Here is a 12,369-nt window from a genome sequence, read left to right on the forward strand (position 1 = left end):
AAGAATTCAGGATCGCTAGTCAGCGTCTAGAGTCTGTAAAGGAGTACGTTTATCTAGGTAAATTACTCACAGGGGACTCTGATCATGAGAAAGAAACTTACAGAAGAATAAAATTGTGTTGGAGTGCATACGTAAGGTATTGCCAAATCCTGACTGGTAGCTTACCACTGTCGTTGAAAAGAAAAGTGTACAATCATTGCATTCTACCGGTGCTAACATATGGTTCATAAACTTGGAGGTCAACAAAGAAGCTCGAGAACAAGTTAAGGACCGCACAAAGAGCGATGGAACGAAAAATCTTTGGACTAACGTTAAGAGACAGGAAGAGAGCGGTGTGGATCAGAGAACAAACGGGGATAGCCGATATTCTAGCTGACATTAAGCGGAAGAAATGGAGCTGGGCTGGCCATGTAATGCGTAGGATGGATAACCGGTGGACCATTAGGGTTACAGAATGGATACCAAGAGAAGGTAAGCTCAGTCGAGGTTGGCAGAAAACCAGATGGGATGATGAAGTTAGGAAATTTGCAGGCGCAAGTTTGAATACGCTAGCGCAAGAGAGGGGTAATCGGAGATCGCAGGGAGAGGCCTTCGTCCTGCAGTGGACATAAAATATAGTCTGATGATGATGATGATGATGGAGCCAGACCATCCGAGCAGCAAGAACGTTAGTTGGCGGGTGGCGTCGCAGTTGTTTGAATTGCGAGCACTCCAAACCATCGTGATACCTTGTCTCCGTACAGTTCCTTCCCACCACCTTCGGATTGTTCAGACAAAGTCCTTGTTGACATTCTAGGACCACAGTCTCCATCAGATGGAACCACCTACATGCTGACGTGCTTTGACTGTTTTACTCGGTGGCCAAAGGCGTTTCCCATTCCCAACATCAGAAGTTTTGTTTCGGGATGGGTGTCACGTTTGGGCATTCCATCTACCATCTCCACCGATCGAGGTCGACAATTCGAGTCTTCCTATTTCGAAATGCTCATGGCCTTGCTAGGAAGTCTGCAATTTGGTACCACTCCATACGAACCCATTGCAGATGGCATGGTCGAACGCTTCCACCAGACACTGAAGGCATCTTTGAGGGCGCAACTCGACACGGTTAGCCGGACAGATTTCCTGTCTCTTGTTTTGCTTGGCGTTTGGACAACATTAAAGCAGGACATCAAGTGTACACCTGCTCATCTAATCTATGGTTCGTCACTCCACTTTCCCGGAGAACTGTTCGACCATACATCTACCTCGCTTTGCCCCGACCCGTCCGGGTATATAGTGCAGTTACACTCGATCCGCTCTGCGCAATCTTCGTGTCCCGCATCTTTGCCTAGATACCGTGATTCCCCCTACATTCCTCCTGATTTGAAGACATCAACACATGTGTCTGCCCGTCGCGACGCAGTCCGCAATCCTTTGCAGCGCCCTTTCGATGGTCCTTATCGCATCATAAAGCGCAGTGACAAGTTTTACACACTTGATTTGCATGGGCGCCACGACACCGTGTATATTGACCGCCTAAAAGCAGCAAACGTTGAAGAGCCGCTGTCCCATACAATTCCAGACCACCCCTTCCCTCCCATCCCCACGGCTACAACCAACGAGCGAACGTTCTTCTGCGTCTTTCAGACTCCCAACTTTCACCGGGCTTCTTCACAAGCCGGGGGCCTATGTAGCAGCACCAACGAGCAAACGCTCAGAGCTGCTGACGACGCCGCCCGCGTTTCCCCGCGTTTGCGCCGAATGCGCGCGGCGTCCGTGATTGCAGCCGGCGCCTCTGGCGGAGGCTCGGCAGCTTTCGACCAGAGAAGAATAGGACACTCGTCAAGTAGCGTCGGAAGTCGCTGCCTCTTCTCGCCTCGAAACGTTGCAATTGAGTTCATGTTGTAGATCGGGCTTTACTTTTGTTTACACAATTGCATCACGCGCAACACATGCACACTACGTATATAGTACCTTACAGGAGTTTACAGCAGTGCACCAGGCCAGTCTGCAATATCGGGGATAGGGCCCTGAGAATGTGCCATCACTTGATCTTTCTCGACAATGATCACGTAGGATGGTGTGCAGAGAGAGAGAGAGAATAAATTTAATTGTTGCTCTAAAAAAGGTTTTTTATAGGGAGCAGTTGGTCATACTAGACTTCTTCCTTTAGTCGAGGGCCCCACGGAGACAGCTGCACCTCTGACTCGGCTTTTAAATACGTCCTCCATGGCCGGGCAGCATGCTCAAGGCCGGCTCCCACTTCTCCAACGTGGGACTTTGGTGTGGATGCACTGCCGGATTACGTGGTCAGAGCTACGTGGTGTGGTTTAATGCAGCCTCATCCCCACAATGTGGACATCTACCCTCATAAACGGCAGCCATAACTTTGGTAAGCATTAGATTCGCGAAACGTTGCCGGTCTGAAGCTTACGCCCCTCTGTCGCCTGCTCGTTTCTGAGCTAAGCGCGAGGCGGAGGACATGGCCTCCAGCTGCCCCATACGTGCTCCTATATTTCCCCGTACTGTTGACACACAGTAGCCTAGTTGGGGTACGAAGCTCCGGTCGTCTCGCCTTAGCAGGTTCGGTAATTGCGGCGTCGAGCAATGGCATAAGCCGTGTGGTTCCCAAGCATGTATGTTTCCGGAGCTAGCGCCCCCAAGGCGTGGAGGCCACTGTACCTGCTAACAACATGCTGCGGAACCCTACGCGTGCCAAGTTCCTTCCACGGTGACTTTTTTAAAGGGCATGAAAAACTGGCTGGTGCACTTCGAGTGAGTAGAAGCATTCAACAAGTCGGACAACAAAGCCAAATCAAGAAAAGTGTATTTTAAATTTGAGTACGATGCCCGCACCTGGTACACGAACGACGAAGAACTTCCAACGCAATGGCGTGAGTTGAGTCGCTAACTCTTGCAGGATGTCGGGCGTCGACCGCAGAGAGCGAGCTGAACGTGACCTCCAATAGCCTGCTCAGCAGTCTAATGAAAGTGTGGCTATGTGCGTAAGAGACAGCACACGTCTCTTCACGCGAGCCGATACTAGCATGTTAAAAGACGGCTTTGACCACAGGACGTGTCCTTGAAAAATAAATTAGTAGCCCTTCCCCTGTCGAGGAAATGGGGGTAAGCGAAGCTTGTCATTTCTATCTTCGGTATTCCTCTGAACAAATTGCACTGACGAGTAAGTAGCACGTTGTGCTCGAATCACAACCGGTCACACGCACTGCAGCAGTTCCAAAGTTCCGGTTGAGAAACTCGCGTTGAAACCTAGCCGTCGCACCGAGGACGTTGGCGCTAGCGTTGCCGAGGCGCGCACGCCCGTTGTCGGATTCCTGGAGGGCTAGACGACGCAGACGTTCGGCTTCAACATCGAGCTCCTGCAACTCCGGGTCGGCGGCTCTTCGCTGCCGTATGTCCCCATAAACGCGCTCTCTCCACTCGGGGTCCGCGGCTATCCGCTGACGTTTCGCCTGGGATTCGGAAGCCCTCACAAGCCCTTTCCTGAGCGCGTTCATTCTGAATGGATTTCCATGAAATGTCATCAAATGAATGGCTCATACCCCCGTAAAAGCGGCCTCCCCATTACGACGACAGAACAGAAGCGAAATTCTACGCTGTAATGATTAGCAGCAGCGCAGCCAGCGGTGGAAGCCGACGACGACGCCGAACGCTACTACTGGCGAGGAATATACAACTACGTTGAAAAGTTCGTTCGCTCATGCCCCGACTGCCAGCGCCGGAAATCTTTAACCTAGCTCTCGCCAGCTGGTCAGCAGCCTCTACCCTGCCCTACCCGGCCGTTCGGGCGCATTGGAATTTATTTGTATGGGCCACTTCCCTTCACATCGGCTGGTAACCGCTGGGCCATTGTAGCAGTAGATCACCTCACACGATACGCCGAAACTGCCACTCTCCCGGCAGCGACAGACAGACAGACAGACAGACAGACAGACAGACGGACGGACGGACGGACGGACGGACGGACGGACGGACGGACGGACGGACGGACGGACGGACGGACGGACAGACAGACAGACAGACAGACAGACAGACAGACAGACAGACAGACAGACAGACAGACAGACAGACAGACAGACAGACAGACAGACAGACAGACAGACAGACAGACAGACAGACAGACCTATTTCTGCCACAGCACTGCATGCTGAAGAATGCCGTGACCTCGCAATTGCCTTTACTTCCAACGACCAAGGGCGCCAGAAGACAGACAGACAGACAGACAGACAGACAGACAGACAGACAGACAGACAGACAGACAGACAGACAGACAGACAGACAGACAGACAAAGAACTTTAATGGAGGTCCTGAGAAGCTCTGTTGCCCCCTCTCAGGGAGGCGACGAAGCCGCGGGCCGCACCCACGCACCCAGCACCCAGCAGCTACAGCGCGCGATGTTACCTCATTCCTGCTTAGCCTATTCATCCTGCGGCATGGTCCACCCCAGGAATTGCTGTGATCGCGGACGTGTCTTCCTGTCGGAAGTGGTTGAAGCCATTCTTAAAGAGTGCCACGTTATTCATCGCACAACTACGGCGTACCACCGCCAAACCAATGGCCTCACAGAACGCTTCAACCGCACGATAGGCTACATGCTTTCAATCTACATCGCCTCCGACCACACGAACTGGGACGCCATTCTGCCCTTCGTCACCTACGCGTACAACACTGCTATTCAGAGCACCACTTGCTTTTCGCCCTTTTTCTAGCTGTACGGTCGGCATCCGTCGCATACCATCGACACAATTTTACTTTACCGGTCGGATGCATCCGAGGGCTCACCTATTTCTGCCACAGCACTGCATGCTGAAGAATGCCGTGACCTCGCACTTGCCTTTACTTCCAACGACCAAGAGCGCTAGAAGAGCACTCGCGGCAACTCCACTTCCGCGGTCACCTTGCTTCCTGGCGCGCATGCGTGGCTTTCTGTCCCGCTCACCGCCCCTGGCCTCTCATCGAAACTACTCCCGAAGTATGAAGGCCCTTACCGCGTTGTCGAACGCACATCTCCCGCGAATTATGTCATCGAGCCAGTTGAACCGTCTTCGGATCAGCGTCGGTGTGGACGAGACATTGTCCATGTCGAACGCCTCAAGCCATACTACGATCCTGTCATCCTGACGAGCTGATAGGTAGCCGGACGGCTCCCTTATCACTCCCGGTGTAATTGTAGCGAAGATAGACACTAGTGGGTCCAGCTCTAGTGGGCACCAGAAGCTAGTGGGTCCAGCGCTTTTGCTCGGCAACGGCGCTCGTGCTTGAAAGCAGTGTCTCGTTTGGACTGTCACCGCTGCGCTGCTCCGAACTCTAATAAAGCCCTTTACAACATTATTGATTTTGGACGGTAGCATTCGGCGAATAACTATTGTTTGATATAAATACGGGTTCCACATTTGCTGTCTAACGGTCTGTGGGCAGTTCTCCGGTAGGCAATGATGGCCTGATGATGTGAAACTGAATTTTACAGGACACAGAAATAGTGCCTTTAAAGTATGTTAGAAAATCGCGGCAGAAAGTACCTCACAATGAATGTCGACGTTTATGTGATTAGCAATGAAGTAGCGACACATCTATTGCCACCAACATGCTTCCGGCCTGACAAGCTAGTGCGCGATGTACTCTTTCCAAGCGGCTTCTGCGTGGTATAGGATATGTTCAATTACCGCGGTGGCCGCGCCAAAGAGCGGCGAAAGCCGCCGGTCACGCTGACTGCACAAGACGCTACACTCCATGAGAGGCCACTTTTCGCCGGTGAAATGTAAATGCGCTGGCGTGGCGCGCGTCCTCGCTACGGTGGAGTGCAACTCACCCTTCACAAACTCTGACATACCGTGCCGTGTTAGGGCATCGTCAAGGCCGGTCATTTAGTTGACTGAGCTGCCATGCTGCGTTCAGCATTCACCTGCACAATCAGATGGGCTCATATCTCCTTTTCAGAACTCTAGGGAACGTCGAAGCAAGCGCCCGCCCTACCGGAGTGCGCGCGGAGATGCGTCCTATAAAACTTTTGGCTCCCTATAAAACTTGGGTACACAACGCCATCAGGCGGATGGCGTGGCAGTTAATCTAAATTGCACTTGGCGGCGGCGTGGCAGAGGGCGACACAGACTCACATCCCACCCCGTTTATTTCTACTGACAATCGTATTTTGTGATATATTTGCCTGCAGCCTTTGCTGTGTACTCTCGGCATGAAAGGGCATCGATCAATGCTATTGCTATTGTTGCGACCATATTGCTTGCTTTCTTCCCGTTTCAGACTACAGAATGCCTATTCCTACATCTTGGAGCAAAAAGCAAGCTTTGTATTCTCAGAGCCTTGCAAAATCGAGAGCGCAACAAATACTCGGATAGGAGAGGCGCTTACCTAGCCCAACCCCCTCAGGTACATAAGCCAATGGTATGGTATGGTATGGTATGGTAAAACTTTATTATTGTCCGTCGGAACGCGCGTCAGCACGTAGCGGGCCGCTCCCACGTCGGCACAGAAAGGCCGAGCCTCTCTGCTGCGTCGCGGGCCCGATGGACAGCCCATAGCTGTGCTTCAAGATTGGGGCTGCTTAGGGCAGCCTCCCATTTGGTCGACGTGACATCGTCGCCGTCGTGTAACGCGGGGCACCGCCAGAGCATATGTTCCAAGTCAGCTATGTCGGAGCATAGCTCGCAAGCATTGGTCGATTGTATATCTGGGTATATTCTGTGTAACAGTGCGGGGTTAGGGTATGCCCCGACCTGAAGTAATCTGAGTGTCAACGCCTGTGGTCTGTTTAGTTTCCTATGTGGCGGAGGACATCGTCTGCGTCCCATGTAAAAATGTTTCGTAAGTTCGTTATATGAGGAGGGAGGGTCCCGATTGTCCATAACCTCAGCGTCGCGCCACCCGGTAGCTACGCGGTCAACAACTCCTCGCGCAGCTCTGTGGTGGGCCGACTCGTTGAGGTTGGGCGGGGCACCCTTGATCTGCCCCATGTGTGTAGGGAACCAGATGATCGTGTGCGACTTGATGTCCTTGTCCCGTAGAATGCGCACGACCTGCTCCGAAACGGTGCCCTTGGCGAAAGCTCGTACAACCGTCCGCGAGTCGCTGTAGATCGTGGTCCTTTTGTCGTCCAGCAGGGTCAGGGCTATGGCCACCTGCTCCGCCACCTCGGCCGACTTCGTTCGAACAGTCGCACAGTTCGTGATTTTCCCATCGTGATCGATGCCCACCGCTACGAACGCCGTCCCATCGGGGTACCGGGCAGCATCAACAAAACAGCAATCCGGAGCCTCTTCCCGAGCTTTGCCCAGGAGAGCCTTGGGCCTAGCTCGTCTCCGACCCACGTTGTGTTCGGGATGAACGTTGCGTGGAATTGGAGCCACGACAATGCGTTCCCGCTGTTCTCGAGGGAGACCGCAGAAGCGGGACTCGATTTCCGCCGGAGGAACCCCCAGCTCCCGCAGGATGCTCCTACCCGCTTGGGTGGTGGACAGCCTGGCGTGCTGAGCCCTCTCCTGCGCTTCCGCGATCTCTTCCAGCGTGTTGTGCATGCCGAGACACATCAGTTTCTCCGAGCTTGTGTACATGGACAGGCCGAGGGCCCTCTTGATAGTCTTCCTGATCAACGTGTTGAGCTTGTCCCTCTCCGACCTTTGCCAATTGTGCATGGCCGCCACGTAGGTAAAATGACACATTACAAAGGCGTGCACCAGTCTCACAAGATTGTCCTCTCCAAGACCCTGCTGCCGGTTGGCAACTCTCCGTATGAGTCTGATGGCATTATCCGTTTTCTTGGCTAGTTTAGACACCGTCAGGTTATTGGAGCCGTTTGATTCGATCGTCATACCTAGGACCCGGAGGGAGTCCACCCTGGGGATGACACCGTCCTCACTTGTCCGTAGAGTGATGTCGACGTCCTGTACAGGCTTCCAACCCTTCGGTTTGGGCCCCCTTCGCCTGGGCCTGTAAATGAGCAGTTCTGATTTCCGAGGGGAACACCGAAGGCCGGTCGGCTTAAGATATTCCTCCGTTATCTCGATGGCTTCCTGCAACGCAGCCTCCACCCGTCCATCACTGCCTCCGGTACACCAAATGGTGACGTCGTCTGCATATATTGTGTGGTTGATACCCTCGACTTCGGAGAGGAGTCTCCTCGACAGACCGATCATGGTTAGGTTAAAGAGGGTCGGGGATATGACAGACCCCTGTGGCGTCCCTCTGAAACCCAGCCTAACCGAGTCCGAAACGAGGTCTCCCGCCCTGAGAGTGGCTTCTCTGTCCGCAAGGAATGATCGTGTGTAGTCGTGGAAGTGCTTGCCCAACCCGAGGCTAGATATCAAAGGAATGCAAGACGCTGTCAAATGCCTTCTCCAGGTCTAATCCAAGTATGGCTCTCGTGTCATTCGTGTTACGATCAATGACTTGATATTTGATCAGCTTCATGGCATCCTGCGTTGACAGTCCTGCCCTGAATCCTATCCCGGTAAATATCCCGGTATTCCATGTATCGCGAGACCCTGTATAAGATAGCATGTTCGGCGACCTTGCCAACACACGAAGTGAGTGAAATCGGTCGGAGGTTATCGAGACTAGGGGGCTTGCCCGGTTTGGGGATGAGAATGGTGGCAGCCCTCCTCCACATCTCCGGTACTTTTCCGTCGTTCCACATCTTGTTGATAACGTCCGTCAGGTACTCCACCGACTTGTCGTCCAAGTTCCTCAGTGCCTTGTTTGTAACTCTATCCGGACCCGGGGCCGACCTGCCGTTTAAATCGTGCAGGGCCCGTCGGATCTCCTCGACACCAAACTCCGCATCCAGCTCCGGGTTCGCGACGCCTCCATATTCTGGGATGGGGGACGCCGGACCGGAGGCTACCGGCAAGTACTTCGTGATCAACCTTTCCATAACCTCCTCGTCCGAGGATTCTTGCCTGGCCCCGTGCAGCGCTCTTCCCAGCGTGCTCCGCTGGTTCGACTTGGTGTTGGTCTCGTCCAGCAGATGCTTTAGGAGGTTCCAGGACCCCCCGCTCCGCATCTGGCCATCAATCGAGTTGCAAACTTCATCCCATTGCTGTCTGGAAAGGACCTTGCAGTGCTCTTCGATGCTTCTGTTAACCTTGGCAATCTTCTTGCGGAGCCTTCGATTGAGCCGCTGACCCTTCCATCTGGCCAGAAGGGACTGCTTGGCCTCGAGTAGGTGCGCCAGCCTGCTGTCCATCTTCTGTACCGGGAGGTCTGTGCTAACCTCATTGGTCGCGCCCTCAATGTCCTCACGAATCTCTGCAATCCATCGCTCCAGGTCGGGCCTCTCTTCCCCGGTCCGCTCCCCTCTCAGCTTGCGGAACTTGTCCCAGTCGGTGAATCGGAACTTGCGTTGTCTGTTCTGCTTGATCCGAAGGACGGTGGCAAAGACGTAGTGGTCGCTGCCAAAGTCCATGTTAAGGTTTGCCCAGTTCACCTCTGCCAATCCCCTGACGAAAGTGAGGTCCGGAGTCGTGTCCCGGCTGGATGACGTACCGCACCTGGTAGGGAAGGCAGGGTCCGTGACCAACATCAGGTCCAGATTTATTGCCTCTCTCCATAGGTCCTCCCCTTTACGGGTGTCATACGGGTAGCCCCACGTATGATACGGAGCGTTGAAGTCACCCGCCACGACCAGGGGAGCGCCTCTGGCGAGATGTGCAGCTTTGGAGACAAGGGCTCTGAAGCGTTGCCTCAGATCCCTGGGACTGCTGTACACATTCAAAACAAAGATGCTCTTTCTGTTCGCCGGGCCGGGAATGATTTCTACCATGACGTGTTCTACCTTGCTCGACGCCAGCCTGAGGTCATGAACGACGTGGGTAAGCTTTTTGCTGATCAGTACACCCACTCCTCTTCCTTCGTCGTGTTTTGCGACAGACCGGTAGCCGGGCAGCACGACGCTGTTAGCGTTTCCTGCAGGATTAATACGTGAGGCTTTTCCCATAAGCCAATAAGCGGGGAAATTATCGATGTATTTTTTTTCTTTATTTTGGCCTTTCAAACCAGATTGAAACACTTTTCACAAGTATATTTGTGATAGCTTATAAGTTACATTATGGGACATATGTGTCCCTATGTACATTAAGGGAATTGAACAATTACGTGGGCTTCTTAGCTGCTTCCACCGTAAGACGCCGTGAAGCAATTTCTTGTGGTAGGAAAGCACAAGTGAAATTGAAAGTGCGGCAGCAGGGAAATGTGGGGATTTCAAGCGTTAATTGGAGCAATCCAAAGGAGCAATGCTTTTTCGAGCGGGAGCTTTTGTAATTTAGTATGCAGGTGTGGTGGGAGGGTTCGAGCCGAGGCGGCCGAGGAGGCAGGCTGAAGCCCGAGGGCCGCGGAGTAAAGACACACGCTCCGAGTCCCCAGCAGAAGTGCCCCCGTTTATTCACAGCACAGCCTTTATATGCTACATCCTATAGAGGGCGCCTCATAATCGGCTTAGCACTCGCGCCCTCTACATCCCCCCTTTTGGGAAAGTAACAGAAAGCAACCCCTTGCTCTCAGGTATACAACGTAATGACAAATGTCTCATGGCACGTTCTACAAGTTCAGCCGCACCGGCGGCCTAACACAACGTCCAGACCGAGTGCGTACAACTGACCCAGGCGGTCTTGAGGGAGTAGCCGGGGCAACCGGTGGCGATGCAACTGGTAGAGGAGTAAGTGCCCTGGGAGTTGGACTGCTGCACACAGGCTCTGGGCGAGTTGGAGTCTGTGGCAGGCTTTCAGATCCTCGTGTCCGTGGACTGGAGCTGCCGAGGTCTAGACCACCTGATGACGGAGACTGCTGCGGAACCAGATGTCTCCGGTTGCGGACGAGAGCACCTGCATCCGTCTGGACCACGTAGGAGCGTGGACGCTGCGCTGGGCTAAGAACAGTGCCAGCACAATCTGTGTCGCGAATCCACACTCTCTCCCCCTCCTCCAGGGGCCGCAAATCTTGTGCAGCATGTCGACGGTCAAAATCTTGACGCTGGCGACGTCGTTGGGTAGTGTCACGCCGGTGGAAGTCGGCAGCGTTAGGTGGTTCTGGAAGCAACGCGGCCATGGGGACCGGAAGGCGAGTCCTGAGGCTGCGCCCCATGAGCAGCTGAGCAGGGCTGTACCCGGTCACGCCAGGTGCGTTGCGGTATGCCAAGAGGGCCAAAGGCCAGTCCGGAGACTTCTTGAAGAGTTCCTTAACCGTCCGCACCATACGCTCGACTTCCCCATTAGACTGCGGGTACCTGGGACTGCTGGTGACGTGGGAGAATCCGTAGCTCTGGGCGAAGACGCGGAATTCTGCCGACGAAAATTGAGGCCCATTATCGCTGACGAGGGTCTCTGGGATCCCATGCCTTGCGAAGACACTTTTGATGATGGAGATCACCGCTGTAGACGTCGTCGAGCGAAGGGACAGCACTTCAGGGTACCTCGAGTAGTAATCTACGAGGAGAAGGTAGTCGGCTTCTTCGTGATGAAATATGTCCACCCCGACTCGCTCCCAGGGACGGCTAGGCGTCACGGTAGGCAGCAGTGGCTCTGCTCGCTGGACCCGCGTGGTAGCACAGTTGGGACAGTTCTCCACCATTGTCTTGATCTGACTCCCCATGGTCGGCCACCAGACAGCTCCCCTGGCGATGGCGCGGCAACGGTTCACTCCGAGGTGTCCGTCATGGATGAGGGAGAGGACGTGCTTCCGCAGAGAAGCGGGCACCAGCAGGCGTCCACCGCAGAGGAGAAGGCCGTCACCAATACTGAACTCGGCCCGATGAGCCCAGAACTGAGCCATGCTGAGAGGCAGATTCTCTTTTCTAGGCCACCCTTGCTCACAGTACAACTTGAGCTGCGCGCACTCCCCATCTGCAGCCTGGTGAGCTCGGAAGTCGTCGAGGAGGACTGCAAATGTAGGAGGGATAGCACGGAGTGCTTCTTGAACGTACAGCTCCACCTTGTCAACAGCTGGAGTCGCTGGCAGCTGGACGACTGGGTCCCTTGAGAGTGCATCTGCGGTGGCCAGCTGTTTCCCAGGAACGTACTTGACATCAAACTGGTACTGGAGAAGGCGGATGCGGAAGCGCTGGATTCGTGGTGGCATGAGATCGAGATCCGCGGTTCCTAGGAGCTGTACTAACGGCTTATGGTCGGTCTCGAGGGTGAAACGAAGACCCCGAAGAAACTCGTCGAATCGGTTGATGGCCCAGGTGGCAGCCAGTGCCTCCTTTTCGATCTGGCTGTACCTCCGTTCCGTTTCAGTCAGCGCTCGAGAGGCGTATGCAACTGGTCGGCGCTCCCCTGATGGCTGGTCTTGAAGGAGGACAGCACCCAACCCGAAGGAACTGGCATCTGCGGAGACTGTCGTCAACAGTGCAGGGTTGTACCTTG

The 12,369-nt window shown here is 54.1% G+C and overlaps 1 pseudogene; it reads right to left on the reverse strand.

Moving 5' to 3' along the window:
• Nucleotides 1-10,287: 10,287 nt before the first annotated feature.
• Nucleotides 10,288-11,200, reverse strand: LOC119452272 (uncharacterized; annotated as a pseudogene).
• Between the last annotated feature and the right edge of the window lie 1,169 nt (nucleotides 11,201-12,369).

The sequence above is a fragment of the Dermacentor silvarum genome, chromosome 5 (genome assembly GCF_013339745.2).
Source record: "Dermacentor silvarum isolate Dsil-2018 chromosome 5, BIME_Dsil_1.4, whole genome shotgun sequence".
Lineage (NCBI taxonomy): Eukaryota > Metazoa > Arthropoda > Arachnida > Ixodida > Ixodidae > Dermacentor > Dermacentor silvarum.